Below are 15,618 nucleotides of genomic sequence, written 5' to 3' on the forward strand. Positions count from 1 at the left end.
AGACATATGCAGTGGCGGTTCCTTTGACAGAGCACTGCGGATTTCCTTCCCAATCCGTGAAACACTCTGAGATTTTGCTTCGTCTCTAAAGACTTCGATGTAGACGAGACGTTCTACTGTTATCATACTGTTCTTGTTTTCAAATACCGGGTGATCAAAAAGTCAGTATAAATTTGAAAACTTAATAAACCACAGAATAATGTAGATAGAGAGGTAAAAATTGACACACATGCTTGGAATGACATGGGGTTTTATTAGAACCACCCCATATTGCTTGACGCATGAAAGATCTCTTGCGCGCGTCGTTTGGTGATGATCGTGTGGTCAGCCGCAACTTTCGTCATGCTTGGCCTTCCAGGTCCCCAGACCTCAGTCCGTGCGATTATTGGCTTTTGGGTTACCTGAAATCGCAAGTGTATCGTGATCGACCGACATCTCTAGGGATGCTGAAAGGCAACATCCGACGCCAATGCCTCACCATAACTCCGGACATGCTTTACAGTGCTGTTCATAACATTATTCCTCCACTACAGCTATTGTTGAGGAATGATGGTGGACATATTGAGCATTTCCTGTAAAGAACATCATATTTCCAGAATGACATTTTCACTCTGCAGAGGAGTGTACGCTGATATGAAACTTCCTGGCAGATTAAAACTGTGTGCCGGACCGAGACTCGAACTCGGGACCTTTGTCTTTCGCGTGCAAGTGCTCTATCTACTGAGCTACCCAAGCACGACTCACGCCCCCTCCTCACAGCTTTCCTTCTGCCAGTACCTCGTCTCCTACCTTCCAAACTTTACAGAAGCTCTCCTGCGAACCTTGCAGAACTAGCACTCCTGAAAGAAAGGATATTGCGGAGACATGGCTTAGCCACAGCCCGGGGGATGTTTCCAGAATGAGATGTCAACATCATCTTTGCTTTGTCTTACTTTGTTATGCTAACTATTGCTATTCTGATCAGATGAAGCGCCATCTGTCGAACGTTTTCTGAACTTTTGTATTTTTTTAGGTTCTAATAAAACCCCACGTCATTCCAAGCATGTGTGTCAATTTGTACCTCTCTATCTACATTATTCCGTGATTTATTCAGTTTTCAAATTTATACTGTCTTTTTGATCACCTGGTAGTACTCGCAAATGTAATATGAAGAGGAAAAAATTACACTAATGTGAAATGCATCACACAGTACAGAAAGTTTGGCGATACAAATGTAAATATAGAGGAACCATGGGGCATCTGGAGTTAGGGTTCGGAATACCTATCAGAGCCATCCCGATTGCGAGTTGAAGCGTCCGTTCTTATTACATTCCAGGTGCGAAGTTCGGTACATACAAGCTTATTGTATGAGGGGTCCATCGACTATTGCCGCATTTGTTACGTGAAAATCGTACTCGATTACCATTTTCCTTGGCGTGCTACGCGGACAGCCGCACCGCCTCGTTTGCAAGATCCCCTCTCGTACGGTACTAATTTATGGAAACGACATTAACGTGGCGGCCCAGGAACTGGCCGGATCAATTTCCGGCTGTTGTACGAACCCGACATGTCTGTCGAGAGCGCCGTATTCGATTAGCGCAATTTGGGAGCTTCATGGCAGTGTCGGTGTCGGCGCGCTTCTGCCGCCCCCGCTCGCTACACAGCTGGCGACTTGCCGCCCTGCCTAGCCACCATGTCAGGCAGCCTGGACAATGCCACAACTGCAGCTCCACATCTGTGGCATATTAACAGATTCGTGGAAGACTGAAAGAAATGATTCGCTTATCCCAATATCCTTCGATAAATATCGAAAACGTGATAGACTAGTATTCTTCAGCATCAACAGGTAACGTCGATTCTGTTACGTGTGTTACCGTTGCGATTGTTAGGTTTTGTCTCAAGTATTTTTTAGCGGCAAGCAGTAACACGAGTTCACTCAGGTCCACACGCAAGTAAACTGAGAGTCAAACTCTGCTTTGTATTAAATGTTTTCCGTTCACTTGTCGCGTTAATTCTCCAAGAAAATCCGAGCAAACTAAAACGCAGTTAATAAACACAACAAAATCAACACACGCCGTTACTGCAGTTCTGTGGGGCAACAACAAATTCTACTGAAGCAGACGTGGTATGAATACCATCTTATAGCTAAGATAATCAAAGCGATGTTGCGCCCTGTGATCGACAGAAGTAGCCAGGTGTCCCAGATGTTTGTGAAGTTCCTCGTGAATATGACAGTTGTAAGTAGGCTGTTTATGTTTTTATGTTGGTAACGCCACGTAGCGCTCTACATGAAAATCACTGACTGTGCTGTGTGCAGTCTGTGGCTGGTTTGCATTGTTGCAATTTGCTGTTGTAGTGTTGGGCAGTTGGCTGTTAACAGCGAGCAGTTGGAGGTGAGACGCCAGCAATGGTGGATGTGGGGAGTGAGATGGCGGAGTTTTGAGGGCGGATGATCTGGACGTGTGTCTATTAGAGAGAGTTTTTTAATACTATTAAGGTAAATACATTGTTTGTTCTCTATCAAAGTCTTTCATTTGCTAACTATGCCTATCAGTAGTTAGTGCCTTCAGTAGTTAGAATCTTTTATTTAGCTGGCAGTATTGGCGCTCGCTGTATTGCAGTAGACCGAGTAACGAAGATTTTTGTGAGGTAAGTGATTCATGAAAGGTATAGGTTATTGTTAGTCGGGGCCATTCTTTTGTAGGGATTATTGAAAGTCAGATTGCGTTGCGCTAAAGATATTGAGTGTCAGTTTAGTGATGATCAGTATAAGTAAACAGTGAAATGTCTGAGTACATTCAGTTTTGCTCAGCTGTTTGAAAATCAAATGACGTAATGGGTTTACCAGCACAGTAATTCATAAATTTTTCTAAGGTGATGTTTCACAGTAGCTACGGAGGAATTGGGAGAGGAGAGAGAGAGAGAGAGAGAGAGAGAGAGAGAGAGAGAGAGAGAGAGAGAGAGAGAGAGAGAATTGAACCAAAAATGGGAGGCACTCCAAGGCAGAAATCTAGAAACTCTCTGTAGGTCCATCTTTTCAGAGATGGTTGCGGGACTCGTCTCTTCGGTACATTATGTCAAATTAAACACCTTCAACCCGTTAATTTCCAAACCTATTTATTACTATTTGACTAAAAGTTTCGGCGATTCACTACGTCGTCTTGATGGTTGAAGGTATCGCTGTAGCAAGTAGAAATCTACTAATATCAGTATTGCTGGCCCCTGTTTTGATCAGAACCGAGATGGACTCTCCCTACACGTCGGTCAGGGGCTTGAAGATGGCGCAGTAAATCGCCGAAACTGGTATCCAAATAAAATAAGGTTGGAAACCAGACGGCTGAAAGATGTTTAATTTCACATCCTGAAATCAAGAAAAGTCCGCTTATGAAGAAGTACAGGATCTCTGAGCGGTAGGCCAGGCTTCAAGCTAATGGGACTCAATCTTTTGAAGTAACAGTGCATACCAACAACTTCAAAATACACTATGTGATTAAAAGTATCCGGACACCCCCAAAAACGTAAGTTTTTCATATTAGGTGCATTGTGCTGTCAGGTACTCCATATCAGTAACCTCAGTAGTCATTACACATCGTGAGAGAGCAGAATGGGGCGCTCCACCGAACTCACGGGCTTCGAACGTGGTCAGGTGATTTGATGTCACTTGTGACACAGGTCTGTACGCGAGATTTCCACACTCCTATACATCCCTAGGTCCACTGTTTCCGATGTGATAGTGAAGTGGAAACGTGAAGGGACACGTACAGCACAAAAGCGTACAGGCCGACCTCGTCTGTTGACTGACAGACCGCCGACAGTTGAAGAGGGTCGTAATGTGTAATAGGCAGACATATATCCAGACCATCACACAGGAATTCCAAGCTGCATCAGGATCAACTGCAAGTACTATAACAGTTAGGCGGGAGGTGAGACAACTTGGATTTCATGGTCGAGCGGCTGCTTATAAGCCACACATCACGCCGGTAAATGCCAAACGACACCTCGCTTATTGTAGAGAGCGTGACTACTGCGAGATTGAAAAGTGGAAAAACGTTGTGTAGAGTGACGAATCACGGTACACAATGTGGCGATCCGGTAGCAGGATGTGATTATGCCGAATGCCCGGTGAACGTCATATGCCAGCGTGGGTGGCGCGAACAGTAAAATTCGGAGGCGGTGGTGTTATGGTGTGGTCGTGTTTTTCATGGAGGGGGCTTGCACCCCTTATTTTTTGCGTGTCACTATCGCAGCACAGGCCTACATTGATGTTTTAAGCATCTCCTTGCTTCCCACTGTTGAAGATCAATTCGGGGATGGTGATTGCCTCTTTCAACACGATCGAACAAATATTCATAATGCACGGCCAGCGGCGGAGAGATTACACGACAATAACATCCCTGTAATGTACTAGCCTGCACAGAGTCCTGACCTGAATCCTATAGAACACCTTTGGGATGTTTTGAAACGCCGACTTCGTGCCGGGCCTCACGGACCTACTAAGATACCTCTCCTCAGCGCAGCACTCCGTGAAGAATGGGCTGCCATTCCCCAAGTAATCTTCCAGCACGTGACTGAACGTATGCTTGCGAGAGTGGAAGCTGTCATTAAAGCCAAGTTTGGGCCAACACCATACTGAATTCCAGCATAACCGATGGGTAACACCACGAACTTGTAAATCGTTTTCAGCCAGGTGTCCGGATAGTTTTGATCACATAGTGTACATACGGGATTCGCAATCAGCAATTTGTGGAAACAGATAATTGATGCCGGGAAACTCCGAGTAACGCTTCATCGTTAAAAAATGTAATTGCCTTCGATAACGAGTTGCTTTCCTGACGAGTGCAATACTGAATATTTCCGAAACCTGCATTTCTCTTGGAGAATTAACGTGAATGTGCACTGAGAATATTCAATACAACCGATCCATCGTGAATGACTTTGCGTTTTAATTGCACGTTTTTATATGTAGTAATTTCACTTCAATTTCTTTTTTTTCTTTTTTTTTTTGCGTTTCTTGTAATAGCCTGAACATGAACTTCCAACAACACATGAAGCCACTCTGTTTCAAATAAATTCAAGGGCAGTTGGTTTAACGACATCTGCCGTGTAACATGAAGCAGTCGCATTTGCCCTGATGACGGCGGCGATACTGCCCACATGGACTCCACGAGAGGGCAGAAGCAATGGAGGTAGAGCCATTCTCATCCATGACCGCTCAGCTGCTGCCCATAACACGCAAAGACTGGTCGGCGCTCGTTTGAAGGCGAGCACATCTACTCTCTCTGATCAAAGGAACCGAACATCCCCTATTTAAGCGCAGTTGACCAGTAGATGTCGCGAGAGGCAGATGCGGCAGTGTAATGGAAGTGGGCGTGTTCTGTTGTCTGTATAGAAGCAGTAACAGCAGAATGGGTGGGTCAGGAGTGCTCAGTGACTTCGAAGTGGAATAGTGATTGGATGTCAGCTAAGTAACAAACCCGGGACATTTCAACCCTTCTAAAGCTGCCCAAGTCGGCTGTCGGTGATGTGACTGTGAAGTGGACACGCGTAGGAACAACCAGCAGACTTGCTAACACAGAGACTGTCCTCTGAGGGTTAAGAGAATGGGTACAGTGGTCGAGCAACTACTCATACCATACGTTTCTGTAGTCAACGCATAGCGACGCTTGACGTGGAGTAAAGAGCGACCCCATTGGACGACGGATGAGTGGAAAACGAGTGATATAGAGTGATGAAGCACACTATTCTCTTTGGTGGTCCGATGAAAGGGTTTGGTTTTGCCGAATGCATGGAGAACTTTACGTGCCATCGTGTGAAGCGACAACAGTGAAGTATGGACACGGTATTGTTACGGTATGGGAGTGTTTTGCGTGGTTAGGGTGAGATCTCCTCATTGCGCGTAAGAAGACGGTAAATGTGGAAGAATATGAACATATTTTGCAGCATTGTGTAGGGTATATAGAGGAAAAGTCGAAGACGATGAATAATTGTATCAGCATGACAACGCACCTTCTCATAAATCAGCATCAATGACGCAGTGGTTTGGGGACAGTAATCTTCCTAAAATGTGCTGACCTGAACCCTATGGAACACCTCTACGATGTACTTGAATAATAATAACGAACTAGCGGGTATATTTGAATCCAACGTCGTTTATTGTTTTTAAAACATGTTACCTGTTTCGATACCAAATGGTGTCATATTCAGGCCCCAAGTGTAGCCTGCAGCGACAACCGTTTTCACGTGCAAATGAACAGAATAGTATGTAACGGGAAAAAACCAACTGGATTCCGTATCTTCCGTGGAAGTAACAAGTCCAGCATGATCAGACTACAACTTCCTTGTCGTCTGACCATGCCGGGCATGTTCTTAATAAATTATTTATTTTCCAATGTGTCTCATTATTTTTTACAGTGAAGAGACGAAGAGCATAATTCTGTGGTATCAGGCTGCCTTTTCAATTATAATAAGATACAAAAAAGATAATTTAGATACAAGAAAGATAATTTACATACATATTTAGATACAAAAAAATTACAAAATAGCTATGTAGCAAAATACGTAGATTTTTTATTCAGCTGGCAAATGTGATATTTGACACTTATAATGTTTCACAATTCATTCTTCATATGTGTCCCACCAAACACAAAATGGTTAAAACGCATCTTCGGAGTATGTCTGACGACATACAATTAACGAGACGCGGTTTACTTCTTCTTCTTGCGTTACGACCTCTGTAGGACCACGGGTAGCCCCTTCGTGGACTTCAGTTTCCTCTTCTTCTCCCAGAACCACATCATTTTTTTCTCTTCTTCTCTCCCGCTCTTCTTCCGAGATCTTCAGTGTCCTTTTCTCCTGTCGGCTTCACTGGCGACACTCTAATATTTTCCCACATTCTTCTCTGTCGTTGATCTCCGGCATATTGGTCGGTATATGTTTGTTCCTCCAATTTTTCCTTCGACCTTGATCCCCAATTCCAACCACTCCGTCAGAAGTTCAACAACCCACTTGGTTCCTGTCTTTCCCCTTGTCCTCCCTGTTGTTTCCCACACCCTCTTCATCATTCTGTCCATACTCAACCTAACTACATGTTGAGGTTCTTGGGAGCTCCGACTCTTCCCTTATGCACTGTTTGACAGGTCCCCCAGAATCCGAGTACCTGCTTGCGTCGACATTGGTCAACGGGCGATTGTCCCCCTGAGGTAATCTCGATTCCATAGTGCGATCCATTCCATGAGCTAATTTTTTTTTTTTTTTTTTTTTTTTTTTTTTATGGGACGGCTCGTGTTCGGTCAGTTATACGACTGAAATTGTTAGCCCCAGAAGATATGTTCAGGCCGCTCTTCCGCTCTCTCTGCCGTTGGGAAGTGACGTTACTGTTCCACCTTCGAGACCGTTGGCTGGGCTTCGCCTGTAACCCTAGGTAGGGGCCCTACCTGGGTGCTAGCAGCCGGAACCGGATGGACCCAGGTTTTTCTACGAGGTTGTTACTCCTCCCCCTCCTCCTTCCCCATGACTTGCGGACCGGCAATGGCGGAGTTGTGACGCGGTTTACATAAATGAATAATTAAATTTTTCAACGATACGATAATTATTGTACAGATTCTTGCACTGATAAACAGTATGAGCAGTTATTCATCTAAACAAATGAGTTTGGGTAGTGGATAACAAATTTAACTCATAATCGGGAAAATTGCGGCTCAAAGTCACCACTGCTAACTGTGATACTTTTCTATGGTAGCGACCGAAGTGATTAAGTCGTTTTATGGAGGAGAGCAGTCAAAATCCTCGTATCGCCATTCAGATTTACTTTCCCGTAGTTTCTCTAAATCGCTCAAGGCAAATGACAGGGTGGTTCCTGTAAAAAGGATATGGCTGATTTCCCTCCCCTCCTTCTCAACCCGACCTACATCTCTTATAACCTCATCCTCAATGTGACGTTAGACCGTAATCTTCCTTTCTTGTTCAATGGGTTTAGAAAGTCACTTACAACAAACTATTCTACAGAAAAGCGATCACCTACTGCATACGTTATTCTTGACTCGATTAATAGTTTAAGTGTATTCAGCTCAGCGAGCTCCTTCAGATATGTACCTGAGTTGCCTATGATTGCGTGATGTCTCTAAAGGCAGCTAGTGCCGGGAGCTCCACATGCACTTCTCAGACATTTACATCTACATCTACATGATCTACTCTGCAATTCACAATTAATTGCGTGGCAGAGGGTTCATCGAACCATCTTCAAGCTATTTTTCTACAGTTCCGGTCTCTAACAGCAACGGGAAAAACGAACACTTCAATCTTTCTGTGCGAGCTCTGATTTTTGTTATTATAATGATCATTTCTCGCTACTTAGGTGGGAGCTAACAGAATATTTTCGCATTCGCAGGAGAAAATTGGTGATCGAAATTTCACGAAAAGATTCTGCCGCAACGAACAAAGCCTTTGTTTTAATATCTGCCACCTTAATTCACGCACCATGTCCGTTGCACTCTCTCCTCTATTTCACGATAATACAAAACATTCTGCCCTTCTTTGAACTTCTTCGATGTCCTCCGTCAGTCGCGTTTGATGCGGATCCCACACCGCGTAGCAGTACTCCAGAAGAAGGCAAAAGTGTTCAAATGTGTGTGAAATCTTATGGGACTTAACTGCTAAGGTCATCAGTCGCTAAGTCTACACATTACCTAACCTAAACTATCCTAAGGACAAACACACACACCCATGCCGAGGGAGGACTCGAACCTCCGCCCCGATCAGGCGCACAGTCCATGACTTCAGCGCATGACTCCGCTCAGCTAATCGCGCGCGGTCCAGAAGAAGGCAAACAAGCGTGGAGCACGCAGTCTCTTTAGTCGATGTGATGCATTTTCTAAGTGTTTTATCAATAAATCGCAAAATTTTCTATGTGATCGTTCCAATTGATGTTACTCTTAATTGTAGTTCCTAATGATGATGATGAAGTCCCATACTCCGACGAGCGCAGGGGACGATGCGGGAGACACGCACCGCTGTACTAGGCAAGGTCCTAGAGGAGGTGGTTTGCCATTGCCTTCCTCCCGCCGTAATGGGGATGAATGATGATGACGACACAACAACACCCAGTCATCTCGAGGCAGGAAAAACCCCTGACCCCTTCGGGAATCGAACCCGAACCCCGTCCGCGGGAAGCGAGAACGCTACCGCAAAACCACGAACTGCGGACCTGTTGTCCCTAAGTATTTAATTGCATTTACAGCCTTTAGATTTGTGTGATTTATCCTGTAACCGAAATGTTGCGGGTTTCTTTTAGTACTCATGTGGATAACTTCACATTTTTACTTATTTAGAGACAATTGCCACTTTTTGCACCATACAGATATCTTGACTAAATCAGTTTGCAGTTGGTTTTGATCAGCTGATGACTATACAAGACGATAAATGACAGTCATTTGCAAACAATCTAAGGGGGCTGCTCAGATTGTCTTCTATGTCGTTTATGTAGATCAGGAACAGCAGAGGGCCTATAACACTTCCTTGAAGAACGCCAGATATTACTCCTGTTTTACTGGATGGTTTTCCGTCAGTTACTACGAACTGTGACCTACCTGACAGAAACTCACGAATCCAGTCGTACAACTGAGACGACACTCCATAGACATGCAGTTTGATTAGAAGACCCTTGTGAGGAACAGTGTCAAAAGACGTCTGGAAACCTAAGAATAAGGAATTAGTTTGATAAGCCCTGTCGATAGTACTCATTACTTCGTGAGAATAGATAGCTAGTTGTGTGTCACAAGAACGACGTTTCCTGAATCCGTGCTGACTATTAGTCGGCCTCTGAAACCAAAATGTTGTCTTGGGTGTGTAGTCAGGTACTCTAATAGTTATTTGCAGGCACATGTCATCGGATCACAGATCACTGTTTCCTCGAAACAGTTTTGTGTCTTGAAGTGATATCGCCTTTCAGACGTCGTTCTTGACTAAACCAAAGCCACTAACGCTGACAAATAAATTAAGTTAAAGTGTTGTGGCTCAAGTACCTGTCTCGTCGTCCAGGCCTGCCTCCTTGCATGCTCCTAATCCACGTTTTCTGATCTCCGTCAAATAAGAACGTATATTCAATCTGGTGTTATCACTTGTCGAGCGACATTGAATAAAAGCTAGAGAAAAATAGTGTTACTGGTAAGGGAATTCGCGTAAACAGTAGAAAACATCCAGTAGCATTCTGGAGTCAGTCACGCCGATTAAATGCCTAGGTGTAACTCGACAAACTGATGTGAAATAGGAAGGACACATTAAGTTAATTACAATGAGGAATCGTAGCCACATTCCTTGTGAGAAATTTCTGGGAAAATGTCATGCATTTCTAAGTAAGACTCCATACTAATTCAATCGATGAATTCTTGAACATTTGTAAGTTTAGTATTCATTTGTTACAGTGTGTAGGATACACACACTGCAAAAAAGATAAGGAATTCAGAACTGTAAACTGTTAGTTTAGCATGTGCGAGAAAGTTAACCGTGAAGCAACGGGAGTTTACGCGGGAACTGTAGGAAGGAAGACTGCGTTATTCTTGTGGAAACATACTGAATAATTTAGTAGAGCAGTACTCGAAGGAAGCTTAATCTTTTACGTCCTACCCATGTCGAGGTCACTAGAGACGAGGCACTGGCTCAATCGGTCGAGGACACGGAAAGAATCGTTCGAGGCCTTCAGTGAATGAATCCATGTTTGAGTTAAAGTGTTTTATGAAAAGCAACACGAAAAACATTATAGAAAACATGATAAATTAAATTTCATCCGGTAGAACTATACCATACATCGATTTGAAATTCGCTCATTTCAAATAATAGTCCTGTTTTAACTACTGTTCCGCTTCTCTCGACATCGATCTTTTACTTTTGAGACATAAAAGTGCCATTGCGTATGTCACATGTTTTATCTCTGAAGACAATACAAACTACATACGGAGACTATAACATATTCAGGGGCATATTGACAATTATCTCTTAAACGCTGTATTCGTGCATTGGGAGAGACACTAATACTCAGCACCTTTCGTACAGCCATCATTCGTAGCCATCTTTTTCCGTCACCAAGGCCAGGATTTATACATAGAAGATACCGGTCTCAAGAACTACAGTTCGTGACCACGGTGTTCTGAACATGTTCATGGGATGCAAATTACGTATTACTCAAATGCCTCTTCAGTATTCAAAGACATGGAAATTCCATGTCTTTGATTTCGGTTTCGGGATTGCAGCCGGATCCTGTTGACCTCTTGCCACAATATTTCGTCTGGTAACCATTTAGTCATCTTCAGCTGTCCGCCACTCCAGACTGCTCTGCTAGTTCACGGTGTCGATTTTACAGCGGAGACAAATGCGAATTGGCGGCCGTCACAGAAGCGTCCTCTATCGAAGTCCACTGATTGTCCTGGCAGAGCTGTAGCGAGAGCATTGCTGAAATCCTTCGAGCAGCAGGTATTACCCCACCCTCCTTATAGTCTTTTCCTCACAGGGTGATCCACGTACTTCACGTAATTCGTGAGTCCTCAACCATCGAAGCCAACACTTTTAGGAGAATTAGACGATGTAAAACCGAGAGAGGAAAGTATGCAAATTTCCCAAAATCATTAAAACCAGTAATATTATATTTTTGGACACCAACATCAGGAGTTTTCTTTGTCTCATCTCCCCCCTCGCTTACCGACTTTATACTGCTTCTATTTGCAGAGAGACATAAGTTGGACTTTAAAAAGACCAAACGATGGTAAGAGCTTCAGTGGTCTGACAACCATCTCCAATAGATCAAATGGAGAAATCGTAGGAAACTTCGAATAGGGTGAGTTACATAAATTTGAATCAAGCTCTTTCCAATTACAGTGACGTGTTTTATAGTTTCACAGATGGTATGGGATATGTAAATATAAATATTTGTATACTCATACATACTAATAAATTAAAGGCTCCAGCCTCGTTTTTCTGCCTGTATGTAAAGGCTAGTATCAGGAACTGCTTTATGAATTTTGATACGGCTTTTACTAGCTGATAAACTGATTCACGATAAAGATTTGTGAATATAATTTATTACCACTTCGCCAGACAAGTCGTCAGGCGGGAGACACAAGAGGACCGCACCTACTCGTCATTATCGACTTCGTCCACATTTATGGCACATGCAAAGCTAGATCAGAAATTAAAGTGATGGAAATGGGAGCTCCACATGGCCAAGCATTTAGAAAAAAACTGCAATTTTTCCGCGAGTCTGGCGGCGCATACGCCATTTATGTTAGCATTATTTCGAGCCAGGGGTTGCGCAACAGGAACAGTACAGACCGATAGTCAGAGAGTCACAGCGTATAGTCCGTATTTGGAAAATACTTTTCTTTTTTATTTTCAATTTTTGCGTTACTTGGGATGCAAAAAACCAAAATAATGATTAGTATATTGTGTTTGTTAGTATTCTCGTAAATATGTCTGTGGAGGATTGGCAGCCCAGCCAATTCCTCCTCAAGATCCAGACCAGAGAAGGTAGTGATGCTGGGCACTGAGGTCTAGAGAGAAGTCGACGTTCTAACTCGTACCAAGCGTGTTCCACTGGGTTCAAGTCAGTCCAATTCAGGAATGTTATTATCCGCTAACCATTGAGTCATACACTATGTGATCAAAAGTATCCGGACATCTGACTGAAAATGACTTACAAACTCGTGGCGCCCTCCATCGGTTAAGCTGGAATTCAATATGGTGTTGACCCAACCTTAGCCTTAATAACAGCTTCCACTCTCGCAGGCATACGTTCAATCGGGCGCTGGAAGGTTCCTTGGGGAATAGCAGCCCATTCTTCACGGAGTGCTGCGCTGGGGAGAGGTATCGATATTATTCAGTGAGGCCCAGCACGAAGTCGGCGTTCCAAAACATCCCAAAGATGTTCTATAGGATTCAGGTCAGGACTCTGTGCAGGCCAGTCCATTACAGGGATGTTATTGTCATGTAACTACTCCGCCACAGATCGTGCATTACGAACAGGTGCTCGATTGTGTTGAAAGATGCAATCGCCATCCCCTAACTGCTCTTCAACAGTGGGAAACAAGAAGGTGCTTAAAACATCACAATTGGCCGCTGTGGTCGAGCGGTTCTAGGCGCTTCAGTCCGGAACCACGCAGCTGCTACGGTCGCAGGTTCGAATCCTGCCTCGGGCATCGGTATGTGTGATGTCCTTAGGTTAGTTAGGTTTAAGTAGCTCTAAGTCTAGGGGACTGATGACCTCAGATGTTAAGCCCCATAGTGCTTAGAGGCGTTTGAAAACATCAATGTAGGCCTGTGCTATGATAGTGCCACTCAAAACAACAAGGGGTGCAAGCCCCCTCCATGAAAAACACGACCACACCATAACACCACCGCCTCCGAATTTTACTGTTGGCACTACACAAATTGCTCTGAGCACTATGCTTCTTAACTTCTGAGGTCATCAGTAGCCTAACTAACCTAAGAACATCACACACATCCATGCCCGACGCAGGATTCGAACCTGCGACCGTAGCGGTCGCTCGGCTCCAGACTGTATCGCCTAGAACCGCACGGCCGCTTCGGCCGGCACACTACACACGCTGGACGCTGGCAGATGAAGTTCACCGGGCATTCGCCATAACCACACACTGCCATCGGATCGCCACATTGTGTACCGTGATTCGTCACTCCACATAACGTTTTTCCACTGTTCAATCGTCCACTGTTTACGTTCGTTACACCAAGCGAGGCATCTTTTAGCATTTACCGGCGTGATGTGTGACTTATGACGAGCCACTCGAACATGAAATCCAAATTTTCTCACCTTCCACCTAAGTGTCATAGTACTTGCAGTGGACCCTGATGCAGTTTTGAATTTATGTGTAATGGTCTGGATAGATGTCAGCCTATAACACATTACGACACTCTTCATCTGTTGGAGGTCTCTGTTAGTCAAGAGACGATGTCGGCCTGTACGCTTTTGTGCTGTACGTATCCATTCACTTTTCCACATCACTATTACATTCGAAAAAGGGGACCTATGGATGTTTAGGAGTGTGGAAATCTCGCGTACAGACGTATGACACGAGTGTCACCCAATCACCTAACCGCGTTCGAGGTCCGTGAGTTCCGCGGAGCACCCCATTCTGCTCTCTCACGATGTCTAATGACTACAGAGGTCGCTGATATGGAGTACCTGGCAATAGGTGGCAGCACAATGCACCTAATATGAAAAACGTATATTCCCGGGAGTGTCCCGATACCTTTGATTATATGATTTATGACGGGCGAATTGACATGCTGCTACAATCGTTTCTGAAAAGTTCGTCTACTATAGGCAATACACAATGCTGTAAATGTGGTTATAGCCTTCCGAATTTATCGTCTTCTTAAGCACAACAAGTAGATCACATACTAACCACAAAGAACATCCCATAGCGTAACACCACATCTTCCATAGTTTACTGTTGGCGCTACACATCAGGGCAGATAAAGTTCACCAGAAGTCCGAAAACCCAAACCCCTTCATCGGACTGCATCACGGTATAGCGTGAGACATCACACCAAATCTCTCGTTTCCAGACATCCAGCGTCCAGTATCGTCACTTGCACTGCCTGCAGAGATGTTTGTGGCGCTGCCCGACCACTGCACCCCATTCTTTTTAGCTTCCTAGGCACGTTGTGCTAGCTGGAATTCTTGCAGCTCTTTGGAACTCACGAGTGATTCCTTCAGTTGATTTCATGCAATATTTTACAACCACGCTTCGCCATACTTGATGGTCTCTGCTGGTCAGTGCATGAGGCCTGCCGGGTCTTGGTTTAGCTCTGGTTGTTCCTTTTCGTTTCCACTTCACAGTCATACTACCTACAGTCGACATGGTCAGCTTTACAAGGATTGAAATGACTGTGATGTCCACGTTCGAAGTGTCCAATCAATAGAAAAGCAATTGAAATTACTCAACAGAGTAAAGTCCACTGGACCTGACGGGATACCAGTTGCCCCCCTTCTAACAGCCGGGTACCGAAAGTCTCTAGAGAAACGGAAGGTTCCAAATGATTAGAAAAGAGCATAGGTAGTCCCAGTTTTCAAGAAGGGTCGTCGAGCAGATGCGCAAAACTATACCAGAATCTACTCTGTAGGAATCAACATGGATTCCGGAAACAGCGATCGTGTAAGACCCATCTCGCTTTATTTGTTCATGAGACCCAGAAAATATTACATACAGGCTCCCAGGTAGATGCCATTTTCCTCGACTTCCGGAAGGTGTTCGATACAGTTCCGCGCTGTCGCCTGATAAACAAAGTAAGAGCCTACGGAATATCAGACCAGCTGTGTGGCTGGATTAAAGATTTTTTAGCTAACAGAACACAGCATGTTTTTCTCAATGGAGAGACGTCTACAGACGTTAAAGTAACCTTTGGCGTACCACAGGGGAGTGTTATGGGACCATTGCTTTTCACAATATATATAAATGGCCTAGTAGATAGTGTCGAAAATTGTATGCGGCATTTCGCGGATGATGCTGTAGTATACAGAGACGTTGCAGCATTAGAAAATTGCAGTGGAATGCAGGAAGATCTGCAGCGGATAGGCACTTGGTGCAGGGAGTGGCAATTGACCCTTAACATAGACAAATGTAATGTATTGCG

Source organism: Schistocerca gregaria, chromosome X (assembly GCF_023897955.1).
Source record: "Schistocerca gregaria isolate iqSchGreg1 chromosome X, iqSchGreg1.2, whole genome shotgun sequence".
Classification (NCBI taxonomy): Eukaryota; Metazoa; Arthropoda; class Insecta; order Orthoptera; family Acrididae; genus Schistocerca; species Schistocerca gregaria.